Source organism: Opisthocomus hoazin, chromosome 1, assembly GCF_030867145.1.
Source record: "Opisthocomus hoazin isolate bOpiHoa1 chromosome 1, bOpiHoa1.hap1, whole genome shotgun sequence".
NCBI lineage: Eukaryota > Metazoa > Chordata > Aves > Opisthocomiformes > Opisthocomidae > Opisthocomus > Opisthocomus hoazin.
In genome coordinates this window covers 34,108,730-34,136,013 of record NC_134414.1, presented here as the reverse complement: position 1 = coordinate 34,136,013, position 27,284 = coordinate 34,108,730, and the positions used below count along the sequence as shown (strand labels likewise).

The following is a 27,284-nucleotide window of genomic DNA, read 5'->3' as shown; positions in this document are numbered from 1 at the left end:
GGTTTTGGGGTGTGTGGGAGGAGAGGAAAAACACCTACAGATAGCTGGCACGATTCAAACGGCCTCGGATTATGTTCTCCCCCCCCCCCCCCCGCTCCAGTTCAGGAAGGAAACTCGCGTTTTAACGCTAGAAAAGGCGGGGGGGGGGGATAAGACCTGTGCAATACGCGATGAACACCACTTTGGTCCTTCGCTAACACCCGAAGGGACAGGGATGATAAATGCGAGAGCATGTGGCAGCATAACCGTCACCCCAGGTTTCTGCTAAAGGCGGCTCCGATATCGTGACACGGGAAATTAAGCGCTTAAGTGGGAGGTGGAGGAGAAAGCGCTTCAACAGAGAAGTTAATCTGCTAACATGGAAAGGAAACAAGCGGAGGAAAAAAAAGTGAAGGTTGTCCTCTTATTTGGCGGGGGGGGGGGGGGGGAAGAGAAGGGAGGGGGAAGAGAAAGAGCGAAGGGGCATTAATCCGGGTTACGAAAACACGGGGAGAGAGGAAGAAAGGGGGGGGGGGGACGACGACGAGGGGACGAGGGAGAGAAAGGGAGATGTGCCTGTAAGCGGGGAAGTCATCCTGGCTGCTGCTGCAGCGCCGGGAAGCGGGAGCCGCCGTGTCCCGAGCGCTGCCCCGACATTTCCACGGCGGAGAGGCGGCGGAGCAGGCGGGAGGGAGGGATCCGGGGGGAGATCAGAGGAAAGCCTGTCATGTCATGTCACGGGAGAGCGCGGCGACCCTCCGCGCCGGCTGTCCCGCGCCTCCCGCCCGCCCCGAGCTCCCCCCCGCCCGCCCCCGCGCCGCGCTCCCCCCGGGGCGGGCCGCCGGGGGTGGGAAGCGGCGGCTCCCGGGATCCCCGCCCGGGCGAGACGCTGCCCGCCGCCGCCCCGGGGAAGCGGGGTTACCTGCCGGAGGAGGCAGCCGCTCCCGTCCGCTCCCACCCTCTGAGGCTGAGGGAAGCGAGTGACAGATCAGCCCGGGAGCCGGCGGCGAGACCTGCCGCCACCTCCGGGAGCCGCCCGCCCGCTGCCCGCCGGGCTCCCGAGGCGGCTTTCCCCGGCGGCGGGCGGCGACGGGGCACACGTTGCCTCCGTTGCCCGAAGACGGGGCTTCCCCCGCCCGCCCCGCTCCCTCTGCCCCAGCCGCGCCCGGTCCCTCCGGCTCTTACCGCCTATGCCGGTGGCGGCACCCGCTCCGAAGCACGGCGGTGGTGGCGGCGCCGGGGGTGGGGGGGGGTAGCGCAGGGGGAAGGAGGCGACTTTTGGCGGCGGGCGGCCCCGCGAGCCGCGGCTCCCCCGCCGCAGCGATGCGATCGGGCATCACTCGAAAATGGCGCCGAAAGAGCAGGGCTCTTCATTCAAATTCGTTAGAGCCAGCCCCGCTGCCCTGGGGCATGCCGGGAAGGGGGGGGGGCGCGCGGGGGGAGAGCCGCTCGCGCTGAGGCAGCGCTGCGGACACGGCGCTCGCTGTCAGTGCCGCCCCTCCCCCGCCCGCCGCCCGGCGCGCGCGCTCCACGCCCTCCCCGCTCGCGCGCGCTCCCGCGCTCCCAACCCAACCGCCACTAATGGGGGGGGGCAGGGGAACGGGGGGGGGAGGAGAGAGAGAGGGAAATGTCACCCGGAGTCCCGGCCCGCGGGGAGCGGTGGCGCGTTAGAGATGTGTGGGGGAGAGAGAGAGGGGGAGCGAGACCTCCGCCGGCCCCGCGGACTTGTCAAGGTAAAGGCGCCGGGGGGGGGGGGGGTGCAGCGCGTTTTGGGAAGGTAGGGAAAGGAAGCCGGCGGCGGGGGGGGGGGGACGGGACGTGCGCCGGAGGACCTGAGGAAAATACGGAGAGCGCCTGCCCCCCCCGGACCCCCCCCCCCGGACCCCCGCGGCTCCCGCAGCGCTCAGGTTGCAGCCCCCCCCACCCCCCCCCCGCAGCCCGCCGAAGCGGGAGGGTTCGCAGCGCTCGGCGCTTGCCCACATCGCAGCCCGCGGGCCCGATCCCGCCCTGGCGGCCGCCGCTCCCCCTCCCCCTCCCGCCGCCTCACGCGCTCCGCCGCACCGGCTCGGCGGCAGCGGCCCGGCAACTCCCCCCCACCTCGGCTCCGCTCCCCCCCCCCCCCCATCCCGCCTCCGCCCGGGCTTGCGGAGTGGCGGAGCGCTGCCGTGTGGGCGCATCGCGGGGCAGATTGGGCCGGGAGTGCCGTGCGCTCGGTCATTTGAAAAAAAATAATCTCTCCGAGGAACTTGAGGGAGCGAGGTTCAACTCTGAGAGCGCTCCCGCCTCGGCTGCTCGCAGCGCTCGGGGGGGGGGGGGGGGGGGGAGAAAGGCGAACTTTCATTTTCACGCCGCGTCCCCCCCCCCCCCCCCCCCCCCCGACGCCCGCCCCAAGCTGTGGCTGATCGCGAGGTACCTGATGGCCGGTCTGGCGCTCCCGTCCCGGTGTCACCGACGGGGAGGCCGAGGCGGAGGCAGCCGGCTGCCGGGAGCCGGGCAGGGGCGGCGGGCTGCGGTGCCGCCCGACCCGCCGCGCTGCACTTGACTGCTGGCGGCCGGAGGGTTCCTCCCTGGAAGGTCCGCTCTCCGGACCCCTGCCCGTGCGGAGAGACCCGCCGCATCCCTGCCAGCGGCTCCTCGGGGTTTTCGGCTTCAGCGGGGTCTGTTTCTTTTCTTTTTTTTTTTTTTTTTTTCTTTCTTTATCTGATAACGCTTTTAAAGAGGGAAAGGAAAGCCGTCAAAAGCAGAGGCCTCAGACCTGCAGCCTGTCGTTCCCCTGACTTTGGGGAAGGTTTTCGAAAGCACATAGTGAGAGTTTGGGAGCTGCGTTCCCACTGACTTTCAGAATCTTCCCCTCCCGTCTGCGAGCGGGTCCTCTTGAGCTCAGCTGGACTCCCTGCAGCCGAACGTTAGCGGGCTCAGGGCCTAATGCTCCTCATGATTCCACTGCTCCGTTCTGGAGCTGCACCGACAAAAACACAAGCAGAACAAGTTTTGAAGGGAGAGGTAATTTCTCTCTATTTTTTTTTTTTTTTAACTGACTGACACGGTGGAAAACAGCAAGCTTTTGGGCTCAGAAAGCTTAGACCATCATGGCTACGAAAACTGCTGCTGCTCAGAAAATATGTAATTCTGGAGCTGCTTACTGAAAAAGTAGCACAAGGAAACATGTAAGTAATCACGTAGCTAATATTATGCATTTATGTTATTATATTTTCCTCAGATCTGGGAGTTTGGTATTGCTAAAGAAACTGATTCCTAATTTTTTTAAACCAAGTTCTCAGTGAAAATTAGCCAGATGAAAAAACTTAAGTTCGTAAAACCTTTCTGTTAAAAAGGAGGAAATATTCATGATTTGCGGTGTATTTATATTTTTGCTCCTATTTTATTACAGTTACCATAAGTGGAATTTTAAAAAAGTGTGCCTTTCAACTGAAAAGGATAGTGAAAGTCTTCTTTTTTTTTTTTTTTCTGAAGGTTATGTGCCTGTGAAAAGAGGACTTTGCTGTAGAAATAGCAATGAAAACAGTAAATAAAAATATAAAAATATGATGTTGCTGATACCACTTCTCTGCACTTAGGTTATGTATAGTTTTGCCGTAAAATAATTGTAGTTATTATTTTTCACCCATTTTTCCAACCCTAATGTAAGAATAAGACATAGCAGATAGTGTGTCATTCTGTTTCACGGGACATGGTATTCTCTTGTATGAATCACACTATTGTCCTTTCAGCTGTCATTCGTAAGGTTTCATCAAGAATTTTAATAAAAATGAAATTTTTGCATCCCCCTAGTATCTAATATTTGCTCTCAGATTCCATACTTAATACACATAGGCCCCGATCCTGTGCAGACTGAGATGTATGTTATTATGTGTAAGCACACTGAGTAGTTCTCTTCATTATTACGCTCTTGTATTTCAGACTTAAGAAGCTGATAGTGATATTACAGAATCATTATTCTCAGTATTACTTAGGGCTGCACGAAACATGAACCTAATGTAGTAGTCTTGATTTACATCTCCCATTCATATCTCTTAAGTTAAATGATGCGCAGTTATGATAATTTCAGGGTCTGAATGGGTAAATATTTAACTGAGTATCAGAACAAGTGAGAAAGGCAGTTGCTATAGTCTAAAACTCCATGTAATACAAGGTGGGTATTGCATTCTCTGGTGTAGCATCTGGGAGAGGATCATCAGTTTGTTTCCTCAGTGACTAGGGAAGCCAGAAAGCCACAGCAGAAACGCTGCTGAGGGCAGAAGGGGGAGGAAAGGGATTTTGAGCATCACCAAAAGTGATGTCAATTCTTTAGATCAAATTTCCCTTCCAAACAACTTGGGCTTGTCAGAATGGTGGAAGTCTTATCTGCAGTGGTAGCAAACAGGAGGTTAAGCTGCAGTTTCTGTAATGGACTTTTTTCCTCATACATTTCTCATTACAGCACTACCCAACCACTTTCTAGTAGTGCCTGTCCTCTGTTGTAGATTCTTCTCCTCAGAGAGTGTCATTATATTGTCAGAGAATCTCCTCATACTGTGATAAGTGACATGACCAGCATTTGTCTGTTCTCTTGTTGCCAGGGGAAGGAGCATGTGCAGTTGAATGTTTTCAGTTTATTTTATCTGTCTCTTCTTCCATATACATGTTATGTATTTATGTTAGAAAGGCAAGGTCAAAGTAATGTGTTTTGTTCTTCAAGCAACATTCACTTAGGTTTCTGATGGCCCATAGCTCCTAGGCACATTCATTCCATAGACTTGCACCAGCCCCTAGAAAGTTCTGTCTCTGGAAATGATAGCTTTTTCCCCCTTGTTGCACAAGTTCTCTTATGTCAGAAGAGGGAAACTGTTGACAAATGGATCCAGTCTAGAGACCTATCAGGCATTTCTTTAGGAATCCTGGGTTTAGGCCCTGGAGAATTGTGAGACCCTGAACTGGTAATTTAAAATTCTGGAGAAAATCAGAATAGAATGGAAGAGAGGGACTTATAATAACTCACACTGCTGAGATGATGTCCCCCCAGCTTCCGGTACTTGGAATTTCCTATATGCAGCAGACTTCGTGCTTGGATAAAATGAATTGTCTAGGTCCAGCTGAGAGGTGGCAAAACCAAAGCGAGGTATTAATCTGCCAAAATGGCACAGAAGCTCATAGCTAGTCAGGGACGATGAGAAAGCTGGAGGCTGTCTTCTGACTCAGGCACACAATACTTTACAAATTACCTTGCGATGTGTTTGTAAGATTTATTTTACAATTATGAGGATTAGAGGAATTTGTTGTAATGAAAACTGGCATTGTGTCATTACTGTGTAACTTTTTAGTTAGATTCTTTGGCTTGCCTGGGTACATGCGTGTTATTCCATTATCTTCATCTGGTCCAGTTCCTAGGTAAGTTAGACCAGTTGGAGGACACCAAGATGTGCCTACATGTAGTGATCATAAGAATCTTTTCAATAATTGCACACCTACATATTATTTTGGTATTCTGTGTGGGTATGGCATATGGACATACAGCCAGTGGGAATTGCAAAATTTTTTCTATTTATTTTTCTAATCTGATTCTTGCCTTGCCCTTGATGCTCGTCCAGCCTTCGAGATCCCTGTTACAGATTCATCTAAGCCTCCCTTCAGACCTCTTCTGTAAATTTGATACCAGTTGAAGTTTAAAGTTTCAGTTTAATAACCTAGTAACTGTAGTTGAATGTCCTCTTTAATGTATGAGTTTTCTGCTTCCTTCTGTAGCTGTTCAGTCTCTGATTTACATTGACAAATACAGGATTTGGAATTCATTACTTTTGCAATTTCAGTCTGCTAGCAGTAATAGAGGTTGTAATCTGGAAAGGACTGAAGTGGACAGCATTTGCTGTTGTACAGTGAAAACAGAGTTCTGACTTTGCCAGTGTAGACCTGATGTAGGGATGCTTCTGTAGGCAGTAAGGACTGCAAGAAGCATGTGCTGGCTTAGAACTTGCATCTGCGTTATTGGATTTCCTATAAACTTCCAGATGAAAAAAAAACCCACCTAGCTTTTTTTTTTTTTTTATAAACTGCCTTCTGATTTTTCAATAGGCAACTTTCAGTGTAATCTTTTTTCAGCCTCTAAAATACTCAATGTAGCATAAAGGCTAATGGTGGAGTCAGAAGGTTTGATTTACTATATTACATTCAGATCTTACAGTATTGACTCTAAAATAACTATAGGCCTGACAGATAACAATGAACATATCCTTGAGGATTTAAGAAAGATTTGTTGTTAAACTTAGGTTCTGTGGTAAAGATTTGCTAAAATGGCCTGACTAACTTCTAAATGTTTTAATATTTTTGTGGGTTTAATGGTTGTGAAAAGTGCTGGCTTGGTATCTGTGAAAACTGAAGCCCATTCTTTATTCATGGATTAATTACAGCAGAGCAGTTGCCAGGCGATCTTCTCCACAGCACCCATGAACTTCAGCCTTGATCTGAAGAGGACTCATCAAATGGTGAGAAAATAGTGCGGCTGTCGTGACTATTAAGTTATTGAGGGGATGTTCAATTTTTTTCTTCCTAGAAGTGGTTCTGTTATTTAATAGGTATCAAAGTTAGATTTTTTTGTAGGGTAATTGCTGGAACCGTAACCTAACTTCTCCCTCTCCGCCAATATTTCAGCAGTTAATTTCTCAAACTTTGCTATCTTCTTAGCTGTCCTTGACTTTTCAAAAATAATTGTTAGTGATACGCTGATTTCATTAGCTAATTTCTTTATTGCTTGCTTTAGCCTTAGTCCTGTGCATGTGCTTAACTCTGTTCACATCAGTAGGTTTATCAGTAGCAACTTCTCTAGAGGAGCGAAGTTCAGAAATGTGGAATTGTTTGAAAGATTGAAGCTTAAACTTTGCAGATACATGTGCCTGCATTTGAATGAAACGTTACTGAAATGAATGCAGGAGTGAGGGATCTGGAAATGCTTTAGCTAGTACTAATTTGTTTGCTTTTATGCTGTTCAATTTATTTCTTTTAAGACAGCTTGATGCAAGTTGTTCATTTGCTTCTCTAGTTTCCCAGTTTCTGGGAAATTTTGAAATCTGAGCTTCAAAACATTTATAAAATTTTAGTAATGCTCATAATTCTCTTGAGAAGAACAAAACATTATTTTATTGAACCATTTTATGAACAGGTGACTGAATCTATAGAGTAGCTAATTCTATCTCTAACTCACTGTCTTAGTGAGGTCTTTAATCTTACTATAGCGCCCTACCTTCATTAAGTAATGATTCTTACATGTATGGATTTATTAAGCATACATCTTGAAAGCAGGGAGCTTCCTTTTTTACAGCTATAGATAAAGGATTGAACGTTGGTAGCAAGGGGTTGTGTGTGTAAGAATACAGTTGTGGAGTGTTGATATTGGCTTCCTGGTCATTTAGATAGATGACAGCTTAAAATAATAGCGCACAGAATGGGCCGTAGTTCAGGAGACAGATTGCAATGGTCAGAAGTTCACAGGATGCTGAGAGACACCCCAGACCTTTTTTGGCATCTCAAAAAGTGGTTCAGTTCCTGTTTTCCTTTAGTAATAGCAACTTATGATTTCCACATTTTCTCCTATCGCTATGGTTGTTGTCATAGAAATTGGCATATGGGATATTAACCCTCTCCCAGCTATTTGCCAAATTGGGCTTGGAAGTGCAAGTGTGTTTAAATAGGTAGGAGAGATGGTGAGCCTTTTATACCGATAACTGAACTACACCCCATGTTAAGAATTATTTTAATATTGTTATCAACCACTGAACTGATTTAACCTCTGTCAGGGTTATTTACCATTTTGTGTATTAAAAATAAGATTTAATACTTAAGCCAGAAGGAAGCAGTGGTTTTCAGGCAGAGCGCACAGAGATATAACCCAGAGGTCATTTATTTTTAATACAGATTCAACAATCTGTCTCTTTCTTCTTTCTCAGCCACTTTTTCTTTAGTTTTCTTTTTGAGACCTGATTCTTGAATTAACTTTAAGCACTTATTTATTTACATTCTGCTTCATCAAACAATTAATCTTGTACTCAAGTCACAATACTTGCATGAGTATGACTTTTGAGAGAAGAGTTTGAATCCACGTTAGTACTTTGTGTCTCATACTTGACTTTGCCTATCTGATAACCACTAGGCCGGATCCAGACTAGCGCCAAAGTGTGAGTCTGCAGGTCAGCAGGGTTGGGATTTGGGACTCAGATTTGAATGCGTACTTGATACTACAGACAAAGTGGATGATTACAAGATGATTTAAATTTGTTTTCAAATTTAAGCACTTCTTTAGTTGTTTAGCTGGGCAGAGTTTAGATACTCACAGAATGTTCGGAATCACAGAATGTTCGGGGTTGGAAGGGACCTCTGTGGGTCATCTAGTCCAACCCCCCATACTCCATATACTTAAAGTTAAATGGTTCAAGTTAAGTGGCTTAAAGGTTTTCCCAAAGCATTTTTGGAATTGATGTAATTATTTTACTTCAGTAGGAGAAGAGATAGGCCAATGTCAAACAGTTTTGAAAAGCCCATTCTGATTGTTCTGCTAAGAAGACATTCTTGTTTCTTTTATTCCATCTCCTTTTTTGGCCAGATCACTTTCACTTCCCTGCCTCTTCTTATACCCATTCTTTCCTGCTAACCTTTCCTCTAATGTCCAGTTTTCTATTAACTTTTCCACACTGACTGTTCTTTGTCTCTCCTCTTTTTACTGGAGTTTTGGAGAGTTCATTATACTTTTTCAGTTTCTTTCCTTCTTTCGTCAGTTCCTGGAATCCAACAATAAATAAAACCCTCTGATTTCAACTATGCATTTTAGGTGAGAAACACAAAATTCAAAATTTAGAGCTACATCAATAGAAAGGGTAAGCAGAGCACCGTGGATGCCGTTTATAAAAAAAGGGAATAGGGATTTGCATATTATTAAAAATTATTCCCTAAATTGGAATATCAGGATCTGGATCTGGGCAGCAGGATCAGGATTTTAAGGTGATTCTTTACAAATCACTATGCTTATTCTAAAAAAAAAATAAAAAATCCACCAACCAAAAACCCCACAAAAGAAAAGGCCAGGTGTACTGGATAGATTCATTAGACTTAATGTCACAGTTCTTTTATTGAGCTATGTATCACTGAACTTCTCTTAAGCCGTAGGAGAGACAGCATGGAACTGGAAAAGAAGCAGAGATCTCCATGAAGAGCAATCAACTACAGTCTTGGTAAGTTAAAAAAATAAAGTTTTATTTCTGTTATATTTTCCCCTTTATGAAGCAACATGTATTTAGGGCTCTGTTCACAGTGGCAAAACAAAGCCAGTTTTACTGAAACAGTCTCTGCATTCTCTGGATTCATTTATGTGATCACCACGTAAAAATCTGTGCTCTGTTATAGCTGCGTTTGCGATGTAACTCCCGAATGAAAACAAGAAGTGACAGAAAATTCATTAGTTATTTTCACAATGATTATGCTACAGTGTTTGCATGCCCAGTTTCTGAACAAGGTTACATAGGATTGTGTTGTCTTCTAATAACTTTTGAATCCACTACTTAATTTCAGCTGCATTTGATACAGAGATAGAGGTCACAAAGTCAAGTTTCTATGTTTTGAGTGAAACTTAGCAGCTGGGACTAGAGAAAGGACTCATATTAGTGCCCCCAGGGTAGAAAAAGCTGCAGCATGGACTCAGAAATTTTCTGTTCTGTTCAACCTGTTGACTTGCCAGTCAGCACACTGGGTTGGTCTGCCAGTCAACGCATGTGTAGCTCAGACCTAGCCACAATGTGAGCTGCCTCTTGTTCTGGAAGTCAAAGCTGGGGTTTTCTGCAGGAATTCAGGGAAATCTATTTAGAAGGGAATGGGAAACCAGCCAGGGTAGTGTCAGCCTGGGATTACTGTACAGTGTGTTGGTGGCACGTACAAGCATGCTGATAGGTAACTAGACTTCATTACTTCTGCTATTCGTGAAAAAAACTTGGTTTTGCCAGGGCCTTCTAGTCTCCCAAATCCCTTGTGAATCATTCCATTTTATGGTAGTTTCTATACCTGGATTAGATGCATGTTTTTCCTGTCCACGTCAGAAAAGAAACAGTTGAGACAGCTTCAGTATTTCGTTTCTTTGACTGTTTGGATGTCAGCTCTGAGCTATTCCTTAGGCTGTCAGAATTGTAAAACTGTGTTTTCAGCTCTCTCCAGAAACTGACTGTAATTTAGACTGCAGCTATGTGTCGCTGACCCATCCTACAACCTACACTCTTGGAGCAGTGCAGGAAGCATGCATTGTATTCCAATTAACTTCCTTTGTGTAGAAAGATGTGGAGCTAGGCACAGGGACAGAAAACAATACAAGGATCTGGCTGCATCAAGTTACCACATTGCATTGCAACTTGGGAAATGCTAAATCTGTAGCTGCATGATTATGGGCACCACGATTGTCCTGAGAAGTGTGGTCTGTCCATTCTTCTCAGTCAGTGAGAAAAGGGCAGAATACACGTGCCAGAGGTTCACTCACTTTGCAGGCTCAGGTAGGCAGCGCTAACTTGGCAGATGTCTGATATTTTTAAATTTTCTGCGTAAAGTTAATCAGGAGTCAGGATATCTTATGACACTTTTTAAACAGAACTTAGCACTGTAGAACTGTTCTTTAGAAATGGCTGAATTTCTCAGAATAACAGAAGCCTAAGAGTCATGCATATGAAACATAAAATTTAAAAGCAGTAACATGAGAAGAAACACTTCCAATTCAATATTGTAAGACAACTGCCTTGCAATTTGTTATAAAGTCTGAAATGTGTGTTTTATATTTTTTTGTTTGTCCTCTTGCCCAGGTGAAAACCCATCAGCCTGGCAGCAAGGAACAAAAAACTGTGATACTCTTCTCCATTTTCTGGTTATTTTCATGTCTGTTCATGAAACCAAAGCCAGTAAGAGAACAACTGATTGTTAAAAAAAAAAAAAAAAGACTACATTCCATTTCTATGGAACTTTTGGATCTTCTTTTAGATTCCCAAATCTTTTCATTTGGTCCCACCTTTTTTTTTAGGAAAATATCATTGTTTCCCTAATGCTATCTGTAGTAAAGGAATGAAGAAATGTCTTCTGCATGTTTCTAGGATCTAGTGGTTGTTCTTGTAACCTTTATTGTCAGTACTCTTGCATACTGTCACCAGTTATGTATTATTTCATGTAACTTATGGCTAACGTGTTTTGAAATGGTTTGTAATATATAAAAACATTGTAGCTTATAATATTTTACTTTTAAAGATCAACATAGATGTGTTTTTGATAAGAACATTAAGGTCAAATCATGAATGTTTAAGTTTTGTGTGAACAGCAAAGTGGTGGTATATTCTTGTTTAACATTATGTTGTGTGCTTCCTGTGTTTTAAATGGTGTTCACTAGGAGCTTAAACTTAGCAAGTAATTAATTATAGTTGATTTTCATAAGGATTTTATGTTTAATAAAGCTGACCCTTTTTAATCTAAATAGAACTAATACTAAACTACTTTTTATCATGTGTTTTTGGAGATCTTGGTCTTGGATGCTGCTGTATGTGGTCAGATACTTTCATGATCATGAAGACCTCCATAAATCCACAGGCCTGTGCTCTGTCCCCAAAATGGATGTTGTGGGACAGATTTTAAGAAAACTTAAGCACTAAAAAGCAACTTACATCATAGACCAAAGAAACTAGGATAATTAACTTTTAGACGAAAAATAATTAAAAATTCATATTCCAAATACATATCAGTAAAAGCTCCCGTAATGTGCTTTCACAACACATAAAATCCATAAGCAATTTTAAGCCAACGTTCTTTAAAGAAGGAGCTAAAAATTCCTATAAATACTATGCAACTTAAAGATGTAAGGAACTCCTTTATTATGTGCTAAATGCTGTAATAAACCAGGCTATCAGTAGGTTTTGCTGCATGTTGCTAATTTTTTTTTTTTTGTCCCAATATTTTTACAGGTGTGTGGAGGAACAGGTCCTGTTCTCACTGTTGTTACTCCCACATAGGCGGACTCTGTAATTGATTATGTGTGGGTAGGGGCCTATTGAAATTAAGGAGATTCTGCAATAGTGCAGGGTTCTTTTTGTGAAAGTTCAGTTGCAAGATCAGGACCCTTCTGTGACTCCTTACTGTGAATTCTGTCAGTGTATCATTGATTGTGCTGGAACCTGCCTTTTGGGATAATGTAAGTTCTGCTTTTCACCCAAATGTACTTTAGACATGAAATAATCGTAAAACATTTGTAATTAGAAAATTAATATCATTTACATGCGTTCTTTTAATTATGTTTTTTTGGCAGTACCAAATAATATATTCCTCAAAACTTCTTAATGGCACTGAGGCTTTGTGGATAGTTGGTCACATGATGAGAAAATTCAGCTGTAAGTACATTGAAATGATTGAATTTTTCAATAGTTAGTCTTTACTGATGTTGACAAACTAATAATGATTAAAAGGTGAATCAAGAGGTTTGACTTACGCCAACTGACTTCAGTTATTTTTAGAAAATATATACTATATATCCGTTAGGATTTCATTATTCTTGGGTAATTCACCATGTGGACCTGGAGTGCTTCCGTACTACTGTTAGGTGTGGGGGGGTTAATTTGTTTGTTTTCTTTATTTTCAGAATAGTATGTCTCTGACTTGCTCTGTATTTTCACCCATAAAATTTCTGACATTCATAGATTTATAAAAGCTGTTTATACCACCAATATTTGTGTAGAGATTGCAAACCAATTTACTAACATAATTGTCTTGCTGAGTTGAACAATGAAATGTTAATAAATATACACTTATACTTGTGTCAATGTAACTTGGTAAAATTAAACTAAACTGAGCTGGCATTATGAGTGACTTTGATCATACATACTGATTAGCTGTAGTCTTAGGCAGGAACTACGTATTTTATTGTCCCTAAATACTTTGTGCTTAATCAGTAATATTTATCCGTATCATATGTCAGTGGATTCACCCAAAATAACTATAAATATCTATATTTGGATTAAGGAGGAAATTCTTTTCCTGTAGCTATGGGTACGGTCATTGCTATGACTCCTATTTTCATATACAAATGAGCAAAACCTACATGTAGGTGTTTTCCCTGTATAACAAAAGGGGTGTTATGAACTTCATGCTCTTTTTTATGATGCCATGTTTCCTTTCTGGTATTCAAATACAAGGATGTTTTCAATGGGGTCTTAGTATCTGAAAATGGAAGAACTGGAAATGTTATTGAATTTGTGAATAATTATTAAGGGGCTGTAAAGGTCTAGAGGAGTCGTGTGTAAGGACAGTTAGATTCTTTCCCGTGGAGCAAGGACACAGATAATAATTGGTGAGCAAAGATTAAGGAGGAGAGGATTTTTTTTTTTTTGCTTGGCACAAGAGCAGCGTGAAGTGAAAGTAATTCGAAGAAAGAGCAAGACCAAAGAAGAAATCATAAACTCAGATCAAAAGCAGACTAGAGAGTCCAATTAAAAAAAAACAAACCAACCACAAAACAAACAAAACCAAACCCAAAAAATGGATGGCAAAAATATACACCTGAAAGGAGAACTAAGTGCATAGCTACTGGTATTTCTTATTGCACTGAATACATGGTAGATATAAGTTTAAAACTTCCAGTAAGTGTTTTTTCTCAAGGTTTTTTTTTTGTGTTGAAGGGAAATATATGGACTTTGAAGAAGACTTGGTGACTAGTTATGAATTAACTGTATAAATTGGGGATTCAAGATGACAGTTGCAACTAAGAACAGAGGACATTGTGTTATGTATGCTGAACTGCAACTAGTGCTAAGCAGAAGCCATAACTTCTTGTTCAAACACAGAACTTAATTATTTTGAAATGTATCATCTTCAACAGATCTCAAAACGCGATTTCATTATGGGTGGGAAATTTCTAGGTTAAAAACTTAACAGTAATTATTTTGAGATTTTGAGATATTGCAATATAAAATGAAACAGATTTTTCAAGATGAAATGAAATCAAGATTTGAGAACATTGGATGTTTCATTTTGCCTAAAAAAATCTTGATCAGCATATTTTGTTTTTAAAATGTGTAGACCCAATGGTTACTGTTTTCACCTTTTAATTCTATTGACCATATTTATTCTTACCTGGATGAAGCTGGGTAAAAGAAAGAAAAGGATGAGATGAAGTGAGTGCAGAAAACCCCAAACACAGCCCTCTAGCCTTGCCTGCCCCGCCGAGAACCAGATCAAAAGAAGTGCCGCAGAATAGATCTAATTTCAGAGGAGAAAAGGGAGGAAAGTGACATGCTAGTGAGTGGGGTATGAGGAATCCCCTGGATGTTTCAAATGTATCTGATTTTTTCACTCATCACCACTGAGAGGCAGATCACCTAGGTGACTGCTTCTCCTTCCTGTGATGGCAACTTCCCAGTACTTTGAGGGAGAAAATGTCGGGGCACAGCTCTGTTCTGCCTGTGCTAGTGCCGCTACAAATATTATTTGGAAGAAAAGGAACTATGAATTGTCTCCTGCTGTAACCACTCTCCACTGCTCACTGCTGCTAACCCCCATTGTTGAGCACCTGATCTGATTGTTTCTTTGGTTTAACACATGATGTGATGCCATAAATGAGTGAAACTAGGAGAACAGCAAGAAAGCAGAAATCGAGAGGAGTTGATTTTGTGGAATGTAGGGAGTGGGCATTCGCTACGCAGCTACACATTGTGTGGGCTTTGAAATACTTCGAGAGCTGGAATACCAAACTACAGCATCAGAGAGTAAGTTTCCTTTACAGTGGCAAGCCAAGGTGATAGCCCTGGTTCTGTGCACTGAGAAGGAAGAGCAAAGGAATGTGCCTGAGCATTCAGCATGTTAGTTGTTGTGAGTTTAAGTTGTGAGATCTTCTCCTCTGCTGCTGTTTGCACTTGGCTTGTATCGTGACTGTCTTGTCTTCAAGCTGGATGTAGCATGTTTTTGTTTATGTATGTCAAATGAGGCACCCATCATATTATAATGTCACAAACATTGTTTTTCTTCAACAGTGGAAAGTCAAAACGTGGTAGCATAGATCGCTGTAATAAGTTAGTAATAAATGTGACATGAAAGAATTTTCTCATTTCACATTATTTATAGGAAAAACAATGTTTTATGTGTTTCATGTACTTCCTCACATCTTCTTTTCCACTCCTAAGCAGACCTAATGCATGAAAATTTTCTTCAGTGGTGCCCTCAGTTCTTTATTTCCAGTTACAATGATTGGTCTTGTGTTAGTAATTTTTTTCATATTTAGTTTGAGGCCCTCACAAAACCTCTCTGCATCCTCTGTGAATGACACCATCATGCTATCATTTGTTTTAAGTCATCAAATCTAGGCTAAATCTGAGTTTTTGACATCTTTTTCCAACCCTTCCAAGGATGATCTTTCTTCTCTGTCAGATGATTGTATTTTTCATCCAGGTTTCCTATGGATCATGTCTTTATTAGAAAATTCTTTTCTTTTGCCTTGACAAATGCAGTCTTGCCATGCTCGTTATCTAGTGAAAGTGCTACTCTACTGTAAATATTGGTTTCCAAGCTTACTCCTTTCGTATTTTCAATTTCCTGCTTCAGGTTAAAGCAATAAAGATAAGCTATCTGTCTTTATTTTTAAGACTACTACTACCTGATACGTCTCCTTCAGTATCAAGAGGTTGACTCTGGTTTTGATGAACATATGATGCCAGCTTTCCATTATTCAGTTGTTAAATTTTCAGAACCTCACTGGATATTTTCTCCTCAGCTGCCTTTCATGTATTGGTTGACTTCTTCATAAACAGAACTGTTCACTATCTTCCTTTAATTATCTTCTTAAAAGTTTTATGTACCGTGAAGCTTAAAACAATCCAGCTAGACAGCAGTTATATCGCAGGTATATTAATGCCAGCACTTATCACAGTAGTGCTGTGTCGGTGCATTTGTACTCTGCCGTAATTTCTCTGGTGTCTCTTTATGTAGAGTTCAAGCACATCTACTTTTTGTTGTGTGTTTATTCATGGCCCAGCATAAGGAGGAGTGGTCCAGGCTGAGGCCTCCCAAGAATTACGGTAATACAAATAAATAATGATGAATAGCCACTGGATACTGCAGTGTAGCTGTTGGATTCTGCTGTGCCTAATGTCATATCATATTTGATGCAGAAGGAAGGTGCTCCAACTAGAGGCCTCACAAAAGGGAAAGAAGTGAGTTGCAGCCAGCAGATAAAGTGCTAGCCCCAGGGGCCGTCTCAACTGTCAAACCCAAGTCAATAGCATTGTGCCCTGAATGCATCCCTCTCTTCTCTTCTCTGCGGCAGTAAGAACAGACTCTCCCTTCTCGTGGAAGGAAGTAAATGCAAATATTACAAATTTCTGCAGAGTGTGCAAAAGGTCAAAGGACTTTTTATACTTCCATAGCGTCTTTCTGCTCTTTAGTGGATTCCTTGCCTGACACAGCATCTCCTGGTACAGAAATCTTGAATAACCACAAGCGGTTGTTCCTGCCATACTGTTTGGTCAGTCCTTTCTCAAATGCTGTCTGATCTCTGTTGAGAAAGAGCCTGCACTAGTTTTGATTTGGTATCTTGGTACATTGCTATCTCATAGTACTCCGTTTCCATTGTGCCTTGGAGGTAATGATTCTTCAGAAAAGTTGTAAGCATGAATTCCATCAGGAATTCCCCAGGTACGTCACTCTCTTTCTGGAAGTGGGTCTGCGTGTATCACTTTTCTGTCTTTCAAAGGCACACTGAAATGTCAGTGTATAGATTAATCAGAGATGATAGAATGTTTAATGCCTAGCTGATACAGAGATGGTAGCTTGGACTATGCAGAAAAATGGCACTGTATATACCAAAGAAAATATAGTCAAATAAGTTAATTTTATCAGAATAAACCACAAAACATAGTTACAAATGGTTCTGTATCTGAATGGGAGAAGTCTAGGAAGAGTTCTGGACTAGTTGATGTGATGGAGACAGTGACTGTGAAATGCTGTGGGAGACTGGAGAGGCTATAGAACTCAGGAGCTTGATCATAACAAGAGTTCTCAGTTATCTATCTACAGACTGGATAAACTTAACATTAGGCCACATTAGGCCATCATGCTCAGGCTGTATTTTTAGGTATCATCAAGAATTACTTTTTGAACAAATCAGCTAGAGAATCCAGAAGAGGGGGGGCAGCCCTTGATTTAGTCTGGATTAGCACACAAGAAGTGACTGTAGAAGAGCCATTCAAGTAGCAATATCTCATACTCAAGTTTCTCATACATGTAGGAGAGAAAAAGATTAAAATAAAAAAAAGTGTCCAGTGTTGTTTAAGAAAGATCAATTGCATACAAATGAAGACAGAGTTTAAATAAATATTAAAAGAGACATGGGGACTTTGCTTTCTGATTCTAACTCAGTTGAATCAGAATTGTCCAACACAACTGAACAGTAGAGGAATTTACTAGAAAAAAATAGAGGTTTTCAAAAAGCGAAATGCAAGCAATCAACGCAGAAAAGAGCACAATTCTGGCAAGTTATATGTAGACCTATTATAAGGCAGAACAAAAAGATTTTGAAATGCAACAGGCTAAAATCCTAAAAGCCAAACCTCATTTTTTTTCAAGTGTAAATTTTGCTAGCAGGGAGGTGAGTTCTGTAGATAATTGTGGATGAAGAGAATATTTAAAGACAAAGACATCACAGAAAGAAACAAATTAACTCTTTGCATTGACAAGGTTTGTGACAGGGAGATTAGGGACATTCCCACATAAAAGTTGTTCTTTGTAGTGAATATTTCAGATTTGAAATATCAATAAAAGATTAATTAACAAATTGATTGAATAGACATTAACAGATTGCCACATAGCATGCCGTTCATTCAGTAGCCCTAGAGAAATTCAGAAATGAAATTGGTGAGCCGTGAACTGTGTTATATAATCTAAGACTTACATAAAATAGCAGACAAATGGAAAGTAACAAATGTGACATTAGTTCGAAAAAGGGCTCTAGGGATGATCATGGACTAATGGACTAGGAAGTGTGACTACCGTGAGAGACAAAAGGCTAGTGAATGTAGTAAAGAATGTAATTAATAGGAAAATGGATCGATGTAATAGGCAACCATCACCTTGGCTTTTGTACAAGATAGTTTTGTCTAAGAGCTGTCCTAGCTATTTGAAAGAGTCAGTAGACACACAGGAAAGGATGACCCAAAGAGTGTTAATAAAAGGAAGTAATGAGTTAAAATTCTACATGGATTTGTAAAGGGTTACAAGATAAGGAACAGTATAGCAACTAATGGGCAGTTTTAACAGTGCCACCTCTCTAAGATTTGTACTGGCACCTGTGCTGGTCCACCGGTTCCTAAATGGTCTGAAAAAGTGCAGTGGTAAAGACTGCACACGATAAAAGGAAAATACTCAGTTGGAGTCAGACCTAATGTTGACTGTGAAGAGTTGCAGAAGGATCTCTCAGCAGGACCTGTGGTGATCCAGGAGCCGTGGCTGTCACGGAGGCCAGATGCTGTTGACCCCACTGTTCAGCCATATCTATCAGCAGAGAGAGGCAGTGGCAGTTGGATTACAGCAGCCATCACCCTGTAACCTGTGAGCTCAGCAGGCTGTGAGCAGTCCTGCGGCTCAGGAAGGCAGGGACTTGTAGCTGTTCTTTCTAACCACAGCAGGGGCTGCAAGCTGAAGAGAAGATTCATCCTCCCTATTTTTCAGGTTTTCACAGCCCCGGTGAGCTTAAAGTACAGGTTTTGATCGTGGAGTTCCTGCCAGTCACAGGGGTGGAATATCACCATTAAACTGATCGGAGGTATCTTGTTGCTGTGAGAAGCCAGGGCTCTCAAGCAATCTGACAGGTGTTTGCGTGGATTTTTAGCAACTCCTTCTAATTTCCTAATATCTTTCTCGATGGAATTGATGCTAGCAAAAGGTGGCAAAATGGTATTTGAAACAGAAGTGGCGCTGGCACGCTGGTCAATTTTGAGCATTGATGAGAACTGTATATGATACAGAAAAGGATGACTGAGAGGTGTGGCATAGTTCTTCTGCAGGGACAGTAAATGGATCAGGATTCCTCCATTTGGAAGAATGTTGGCTGAGGAGTAGGTAATGTGGAAAAGGTCTCTAAAACCATGAATACAGGGAGGTGTTTAATAGGGGACTATAACTCCTTGTTTCTCGTAATAGGAGAGCAAGGGGCCTTTGCCTACTGTTCTGTTTAATTTAGGTGATCTTTAAGACAGCAAGAGGCTGCTTAGCACCAGTTTTATCTGCCATAGTTTTGTGGATACATCTTTTCAAGTGCACAAAACCCAACTGTTTACTGGCTTTGAAAACTCCACTTGTCCTGAACCAGCTGTGGCCAAAATCCAACCTGTGCAGAATTACAACTTTTCTGTAAATAAAGTTTGTAGTCCTCATTGATTCATCGATTTTCAAACATGTATCATATGTAAACTGGTCCCATTTACCAAGATCTACAGATATTTTTTTATCCTCTGTTCCTGTTTGTTCCTTTATCTGGTAATAGCAATATTATGGATGGACAGATCCGTTTTACTTCTGTTGTTTACAAACCTGCGGGCAATGGAGAATGCCAGTTTGCTGCTACTTCAGAAAGCTAAAAGCAGTAGCAGGCCCTAAAATTAATCCCAGGGGAAATCAGATAAAGAAGCAGAAAGGTTTCACATGGCAACCAGAAGGTCTAGAGGGATGGATGGAGTAGAAGACATCACTGTACCTTTGAAACAGCTGGAATGATTTCCAAGCTGTGGTCCACAAACCCCTGGTGGACTACAGGGCTATGGTAAGTTGAACAGCTGTTTGGCTCAACCATAGTTAACAGTGTTTAAAATAGTGTTTCCAATTAAAAGTTTGATCAGACAGGTGTGTGGTGGTTTTTGAACAATGTTAAAGGCTGATAATCATCTGTGGTTCCAAAAATATGAGAACCACTGTTCTGAAGTGTATGAAAAGGTAGAGAGCACTCCCCACTTTCTCAGCTTCAGATAGGTTGCATGCCTCTCCACCAGAAGCAGCAGCCAGAGGTTCCCAGAAAGGAGCCGGGAAGAGGAGGCTGGTAGCATTAATCCTTCTGTCCCCACCACGCCCTCCCCAGTAACAGAACTGGGGTTCTTAAGCATTGCATTGTCCTCAAGTATCACTAAAAGTCTTTGCTACCCCTACTTTTCATATATACTGATGACTAGTAGATTTAGTTTTCTGAGAAGTGAGTATGAGTTTTCAAGTCTTGAGTCCTCATCAGACAAAGATTAAACTTGTCAATTCCACTAGATTAAAATATTTATCAACCTTTGAATTAATACCTGGTTTCTCATTGCTAGAAAAAAAAGATTTTAATATTTTCTATTCTGTCATTATTAAGAGATGTAAACTTTCCTTACAAGTGTTAGTATATCTTATTACAATATCTGTTTGTTACTTAAAAAAAACCCTCCAATTCTATTTGACCAACTTCTTTTAATTTATGTCAAATCCCTGACGGTAGTTTTACATTGTAAAAATCTTCTTTGTCCTCATATCAGGTATCTTTTTTTTTTTCCTACTGAAAATTTTCCAGAATCATAAAGCTTTTCTATTATCAGTGCTTTTAGTTGCCCTTGACATAGGTTACTTCTCATTGTCCTGAGTACCATATGAGTGCATACATAAGTAATTTGTAGAGATCTTGTCTTTTCCAGCATACGGCTCATCTTTATGTTAGGACTTATGGTGGTGTCAAATTTGAGAAATGTCAACTTAAAAGCCGTACTCAAATGGTGTAAATATGTTTATCCTGAAAGCATCAGTTACCTAATTTAAAATTAGTGTACTTTGTGAAATTTAAACAACATACTGGAACCAAATGTTATTGATAATAGTGTTTTAAAAGGAACTAAAGAAAGCTGGTAGGTGAGCATGCTCTGTGTAACCTTTTTTTGTTCCATATTTGTTATTTGTGTGTTTTGATACGTATATGGAAAATGGGAGGGTTTGTGCATGTTTTTGTATTATCTTCCTAAATACCTTTTTCTAACTTACATGATTCTGAAGCAGTGTTTGCTCAGGCTTAAGCTTCTAGCTGAATATGAGATCGAGGGGAATCTTTGCCTTGTATCAGAAAGGAACACGTAAGCGAGGAGAGAGTAACTTCTGCTGTAGCATGGAAAAAGGTTGTTTCCTAGTGTCATCTGTGAGTGCCAGGAGAGAGGGATTCGTGAGTCTAGGCAAGGCATATGGGTGCAGAAGCAGTGATGGGGCATGTGGGTAGGACTAGGGATCAATGTATGTGAACGAAGAATTTGGAACAGGAATCAGAACAGGGTTTCCTTAAGAGCTGGATAAATATATTGGGGTCAGCTGGAAGTCACTTCACCACAGAACATGGCTACAGCTCTCTGTCTGAATCTAGCTCACTCCAGACTTGCCTGAGCTATGCCCTTCCCCATGTCTTCTGGAACCCCAGCTTCTTCTCCAGTTCCTGCGCATGACCCTTGTAAGTGGACAACCTATTTTCCTGCTTACTCCAGGAACAGTTAACATGCAAAGGTACAAATAGGGCCACAAATCCCTCCCATTTAAAGCTGCTCTTCTGTCCCGCTATACTTTCTTCTGCCTCCTGCCTATGGGGTTCTGCATTGCAGGTGCAGACAGACAAACCATAGAATAGATTCACAGAATCATTTAGGTTGGAAAAGACCCTTATGATCATCTAGTCCAGCCGTAAACGTAATGTTACCAAGTCCACCACAAAACCATGTCCCTAAGCACCACGTCTACCTGTTTTTTGAATATGGGCAGCCTGTTTCAGTGCTTGACAACCCTTCCTGTGAAGAAATTTTGCCTAATGTCCAATCTAGACCTCCCCTGATGCAACTTGAGGCCATTTTCCTCTCATCCTATTGCTAGTTACTTGCGAGAAGAGACCAACACCTGCCTTGCTACAGCATTTTTGTCAGGTAGTTGTAGAGAGCGATAAGGTCCCCCCTCAGCCTCCACTTCTCCAGACTAAACAGCCCCAGTTCCCTCAGTTGCTCCTCATAAGACTTGTTCTCCAGACCCCTCACCAGCCTCATTGCCCTTCTCTGGACATGCTCCAGCACCTCAAAGTCTTTCCTGTAGTGAGGGGCCCAAAACAGAACACAATATTCAAGGTGCGGCCTCACTAATGCCAAGTAAAAGAGACTCAGATGCTGTGGAAGTGCTGGGTGCAAAATAAGAATGCTTTCCAACATACAGTTTGCATCTTCTCCAAGTGGGACATGTCCTGTCATTTGAGATCTGCTGATCATAGATGAATTCTTTTGTTCTTTTTTTCCTCTTCCTGTAGTACTCATTAGAATGTGATGATTTTTTTCCACATGAGGAATTACGATTTTTTTAGATAATGTTTGTCTTACTAAACAGCAGAAAAAATCTCAGATTTCTAAAGCCTGGTCCCTTTGATTTGCATTTTATTGTGATCTATGAACTTCCCAAAAGTAAATAAATTAATTAATCCAGTGGATGATAGCACCTACTGGTGATAAGCTGAAGTTTACTGACAAGATGGTTGCTTTTCTTAATTATTATTTTGCAGATCCCTTAAAAGTTCACGAAGAATAAAGAGTCTGCAGAAAGATTGAAAGGTAGTGTCTTAGGGCATGCCCCTAAACGCAAAGGTTGTTTTTAAAAGCAGGGTGGGTTTTTTTTGGCACAGATCTTTTCGTGAGTCTTAATCTTTTGTTTAGCAGTTTTCCTTCTTTATATGTGATTGTGTACTAGTGTCTATGACTAAATCCAGCGAGCCAGAAGCATGATTTCTGTAAAAGTTTCAAATTCAGTAGTTAATTAATAAGCCTTTCAGCACCTAACAGTACAAATAAGTTAGGTAGCCAGATCACCGTAACAGTAATAAAATAAAGCATACTCTTTTTTTTATTGTTGGAGGGAACATTTTAATGGAAAACTATTTTGGTGTTTCTTTCTTGGGCAGATCTTTATGGTAGATATAGAGATCACTCTTTTAGTTAGTCAATGTTGGTCCCTAAAAATTGGCTTTACGCTGGTTGCTTGTCATATGTAATTTTACCTTTAAAGACTACGGGAGTTTGTGATTAGAGAGGTAACACCTTGAAGTTTTGGCACTGTCCTCTACAAAGTAACTTAGCTGACTTTCTGTTATCATGTCAGTGATACATCAAATGTTGATACTATGTGTGAAGCATGGCTATTAAGTTGCTTGAAAAAAATCTTGTAAGGATGGATTTTGCATTTAGAAGAGCTGACATCCAAACCGTATGTCATGGACACAGGTAATAAATGTTGTTTATGAATGGTTACAGGAGAAAAAACATTTACATTTGTGTACAGTATGCTAGTCTTAATTATTTTTATCTCCTTCTAAATATCATAAGCTCGTTATAAAGTATTTAAAGACATGAATCATTTCATTTGTTGAAGCATTCAGTGCATCATTTAAAATGGCTACTAAAGGAGAGAAGGGGACGTGTGCTTCTCATAACGCTAAGCATAAAAATGAGGTATCAGATAATAATATGTTTCCATTGTTACGTTTTGCTGTATGAGCAGAGCTCTTCACAGAATGGGTGATCTCATTCTAAGATTACAGTTATCTAAACAGATTTTCATTGCTAAACTTTATTCTGGTGATTTTATATCTTTGTTGGAAATGAGAGAACACAAACACTTAAATTTTAAGTCATTGATCTTTAGCCACACTAAAAGCTTTCAGGACTTGGTATTTCACCCCGGGATTGGATCCATAGCCCTTCTAAATTTGGGGATTTCAGAAATTGTGCAGGTGAGTAGGAAAAAGCAAATGTGAAAGGAAAAAACTGAGATGGAGAGGAGGAGATTATTTCGCTTTACAGAAGGAAGGGAAAGATGAAAAACAATGTAATGAGCATAGGAGAAATAATAAGGTGAAAAGGGAGGAGTCAGGTAAGTATTTACACTAATATTTTGTATTTAGTGCTCAGACATGTTATACTTTATGCTTGCAGGAAAAACAGATTGAGACTTCAGCTTTCCGACTGACTGCTGTGCTGAGCTGTGCTTTACCCTCTGCATTTTTGCTTGAGCACAGTTGCTCCTAAGGAAGGCTTTAAATTGAGTTTCAGAGCCAACCTGGATCACAAAATGCATTACCCTACTAGAAGATGATGGCTGTCCCAATGTTCTGTCTTCTGAATTTAGCTTGTTAAAAACACACTATTAGACATCAAAAAGTCAAAGCCAGCTTTTTGTATATATTTCTGTTGGTAAATGTAGTCACTAGTATTTGGGTCAGGGCACAGGCAGGCGGGCAGGCAATAACACGTAAGAGTGGCAAAATTTGTGTGCAAAACCTAATTGCAATAATGCTGAAATTGAAAAACAAAACTGCTAGTTAATCATTATTCAACAGGACTAGGCAAAGTCAATTAATTCATAACCAAATACAGCTGTAAAACAATGGATTACTTACATTGGCTTTCATTACAGGTTAGACATCAGTGTGTGGATTTCATCCATAAGCTGTAATAAAATAAAATAAATTAGGAAATTGGCAAAAACAGTTTAATTCAGTAATTTGTTCATTTATGTGCTTAGTTACTGCATGATTCCCATGAGTCTATATGATATCATAGCGGAGTAAATGTTTAGGGAAGTGATACACTTTTTAAACTGAGCAATTAACTAATATTGATATAATGACTATAACTGGTCTTCACGAATTACTTTGCTAAAAACTTGTGTATTTTTAAATACAGAGATAGGGACCTGCCATTTTCTTGTATTTACTTGGTGGTGTGCATAAAACGCTTTTAACTGTCCACCCGAGCACCACTTCAGTGTAACTGAGCCCTGCCCCATTGCTGACTGGGGACAGAAAGAGTGAAAATGGGTGGAGCAGGGAGAGGCCTTACGGTGCCATTCACAAACAATTTTGGAGTGATAACATCCACTTTTTTTGGAAGATAGTGTATTAATTTCTGCCCATAGATAGGTCTGCATAAGAATTACACTATAAATTGCTGTGTGATCAGGTTCCCTTTCCTGTGCAGCATCTGCGTCACTGAGCAGCAGCTTTTAAGGGCACCCAGTGAAGATACAAATACTGAAAAACTGACGTAGCTGTACTCTGTATGTTCATTCTAACAGGAAAATGAAATTAAATGCAGATACAACTTTTAGAAGTTCTAGATAAGAGACTTCATGCTATATTTTATAATTAGCCTGTACTGTTACATTGTTTTGTGTTAGTGTTACACTGTTTTATGTTATGTGACTCTAGAATTGTTTAGATCATATAAATTCTTCAGTGCAAAATCACATTTCAAGTGGACCAATATTCATATTTTAAAAGTGTCTTTTTAATTGCATTGTAACTGACAATTCTTGTGTTGTCCTCATGTAATAGGTAGTATCAGGATGACTGTATTCTGAAATAGTCATTAATGGAAGACCATTGTATGCGTAGGTCTCCAGTGAGAAGTGAATTGCACAGTCCCAGGATTATGTCTCTCACGCTTTCTTTATTAACAAGAAAGTGCAGGCTGTGAGCTGTACCTTTGGTGTATATTCCAGCCTCCAGATCAGTGCCCAGGAGGAAAGCTCCCTTTCCCATCCTCTTGTCTGGTAATTTATGTTTTGGTACTGCAGTTCTGTGAGAGCAGAGTCTTGTTTTCGTGTCAGGGCTAGGAAGATGGTGAAGGTGGTATGAAGAGGTTGCCCCGACAGGCCTGCTCCACAGTGAAGCTTCCTGCGCAGAGGCTGAGCTATATACCAGCTTTAAAACCAGCCCTTCACCCATGACTCTTGTGTTTAATGAGAGTTAATTTAAAATAACCATAACACAAATATCCATGACCATGACGTAGTATTTCAACATTTTTTTACAACAGTATTTACTGTATTTAGTAACAAATTACTGAAATATCAGCAGTGCCATTTTAAGTATCAGTTAAATGTGGTATTTCCTGAATCAGGTCTTAATGTTGGGAATATAGAATCCCAGTGATGTCGAGCCTTGATTTTTACATACAGCAGATGATAAAGCTCCAGTAGTACAGAATTAGTCCTAATAGAAAAGCAAACTTTCTTTTATTTGGGTCAGACTTCATTTTTGTGCTCCGTATAGTGAGCATGAGTAGTGTTCAGTAATGAGAACTATTACGCAGCACAAGCCTATTACATACACTGTGCAGATGAAAGTCATTAGTAAATTGCCTTTGCTCAGAGTAAAGGAAGTTGAAAATACGCTGTTTCTCGTATTATTTTAATCCAAATGTTGTTATCCATAAGTATTCAGCTTAAATATATGCTGCTAGGTTCACAAATACCTAGTGAATGTCATAAAATTAATTACATTTCAAATATGTGATTCAGAGATTCAGACCGTAGGGTGGGATGAATCGCCCTCTGGAGGTGCCCGTTTCAGTCTGCTGACTTCATAGGAATCCTGCTTTGAACTGGCAAGCTCAAACTAAAAGCTGAGTGGCCTGTCACCTTAAGAGAGGAATAACTGAGCATTTCATACTACCAGGTCTTTTCTGTAGACCTCTTTCTTTGTAAGAGTGGCTGCCTTATTCCTCACCTTGGTGAGGAATAAGGTCAGTGGTATTCTTGTACTGTTTCTAAAATGAGTAAACACAATTGTTACTGTTGCCATTTCCTGTGTATTTTGTTTTTTCCTGTCCTTTTCGATCTTGTTATCTTATCTTTCCCTGTTTTTTTTTTTTTTTTTCCTTTTCACTGGCTTTTTTAGCTACCATCTCTTCTGAAGCTTTTCACTTGCTACCTCTCTGACCATCCTACCTTCCATGTTGAGAGTATTGTCCTAACTTCTGACGTGGAAGATGGCTGACCCCTTCCTTTGATGCCGATACCAGTGTTTTCTGTGAGAAATAGTACAGTAGTGAAGACATAGAAAAAGAAGAACATGGCACTCATGAATTTTTTATGATTTTGAAGAGTCAAGAAGTATTGTTCTTCTGCCTTCATATAAAATGTGCTGGTTTCCTAATGTATTTGTAATTTAAAGATGTTTGTAGAAATGTAAAATCAAATGTGAAGAGTATAAAATCCGTATTAAAGACATTTATATTTAACAAAATATAGCATTAGTCTTTATTTTAAAAATTGAGTCCTACATGGCTCACTTGCGAAAAGTGGGATAGATTTAAAAATTGTGTACTGGTGAAGTCTGACTTATTGAAAGGTGAAAATATTTTCTTCCTCCCTATAGTAATATTTTCTTGGTATATACCTGTTAAAGTGCTCTCCTTCTCTTGAGTTCTTTGTCTTCGCCCTTTTTTTGTTCCTTTTGT

General features: G+C 41.1%; 2 long non-coding RNA genes across 7 annotated transcripts in view; one reads left to right on the top strand and one right to left on the bottom strand.

Annotated features, from left to right (window-relative positions):
* LOC142361441 (uncharacterized) overlaps positions 1-25,646 on the bottom strand; it is a 63,834-nt gene extending 38,188 nt beyond the window's left edge. The window contains exons 1-2 of one of the 2 annotated variants that reach the window (XR_012764067.1): positions 25,525-25,646; positions 24,440-24,489 (exon numbers count right to left, since the gene is read on the bottom strand). This is a non-coding gene — a long non-coding RNA (uncharacterized LOC142361441). Of the gene's footprint in view, positions 1-1,164; positions 1,317-24,439; positions 24,490-25,524 lie in introns of those variants that run through there. The other variant, XR_012764066.1, reaches the window with a different exon arrangement.
* Positions 1,608-27,284, top strand: LOC142361440 (uncharacterized). 5 transcript variants are annotated; one of them, XR_012764065.1, is made up of 7 exons: positions 1,608-1,712; positions 3,037-3,146; positions 6,384-6,458; positions 9,124-9,194; positions 10,800-12,365; positions 22,550-22,598; positions 26,723-27,284. It is a non-coding gene; the product is annotated as an uncharacterized LOC142361440 (long non-coding RNA). The 5 variants fall into 5 exon arrangements; XR_012764062.1 differs by lacking the exon at positions 22,550-22,598; XR_012764063.1 differs by lacking the exon at positions 26,723-27,284 and having other exon boundaries at positions 22,550-25,537.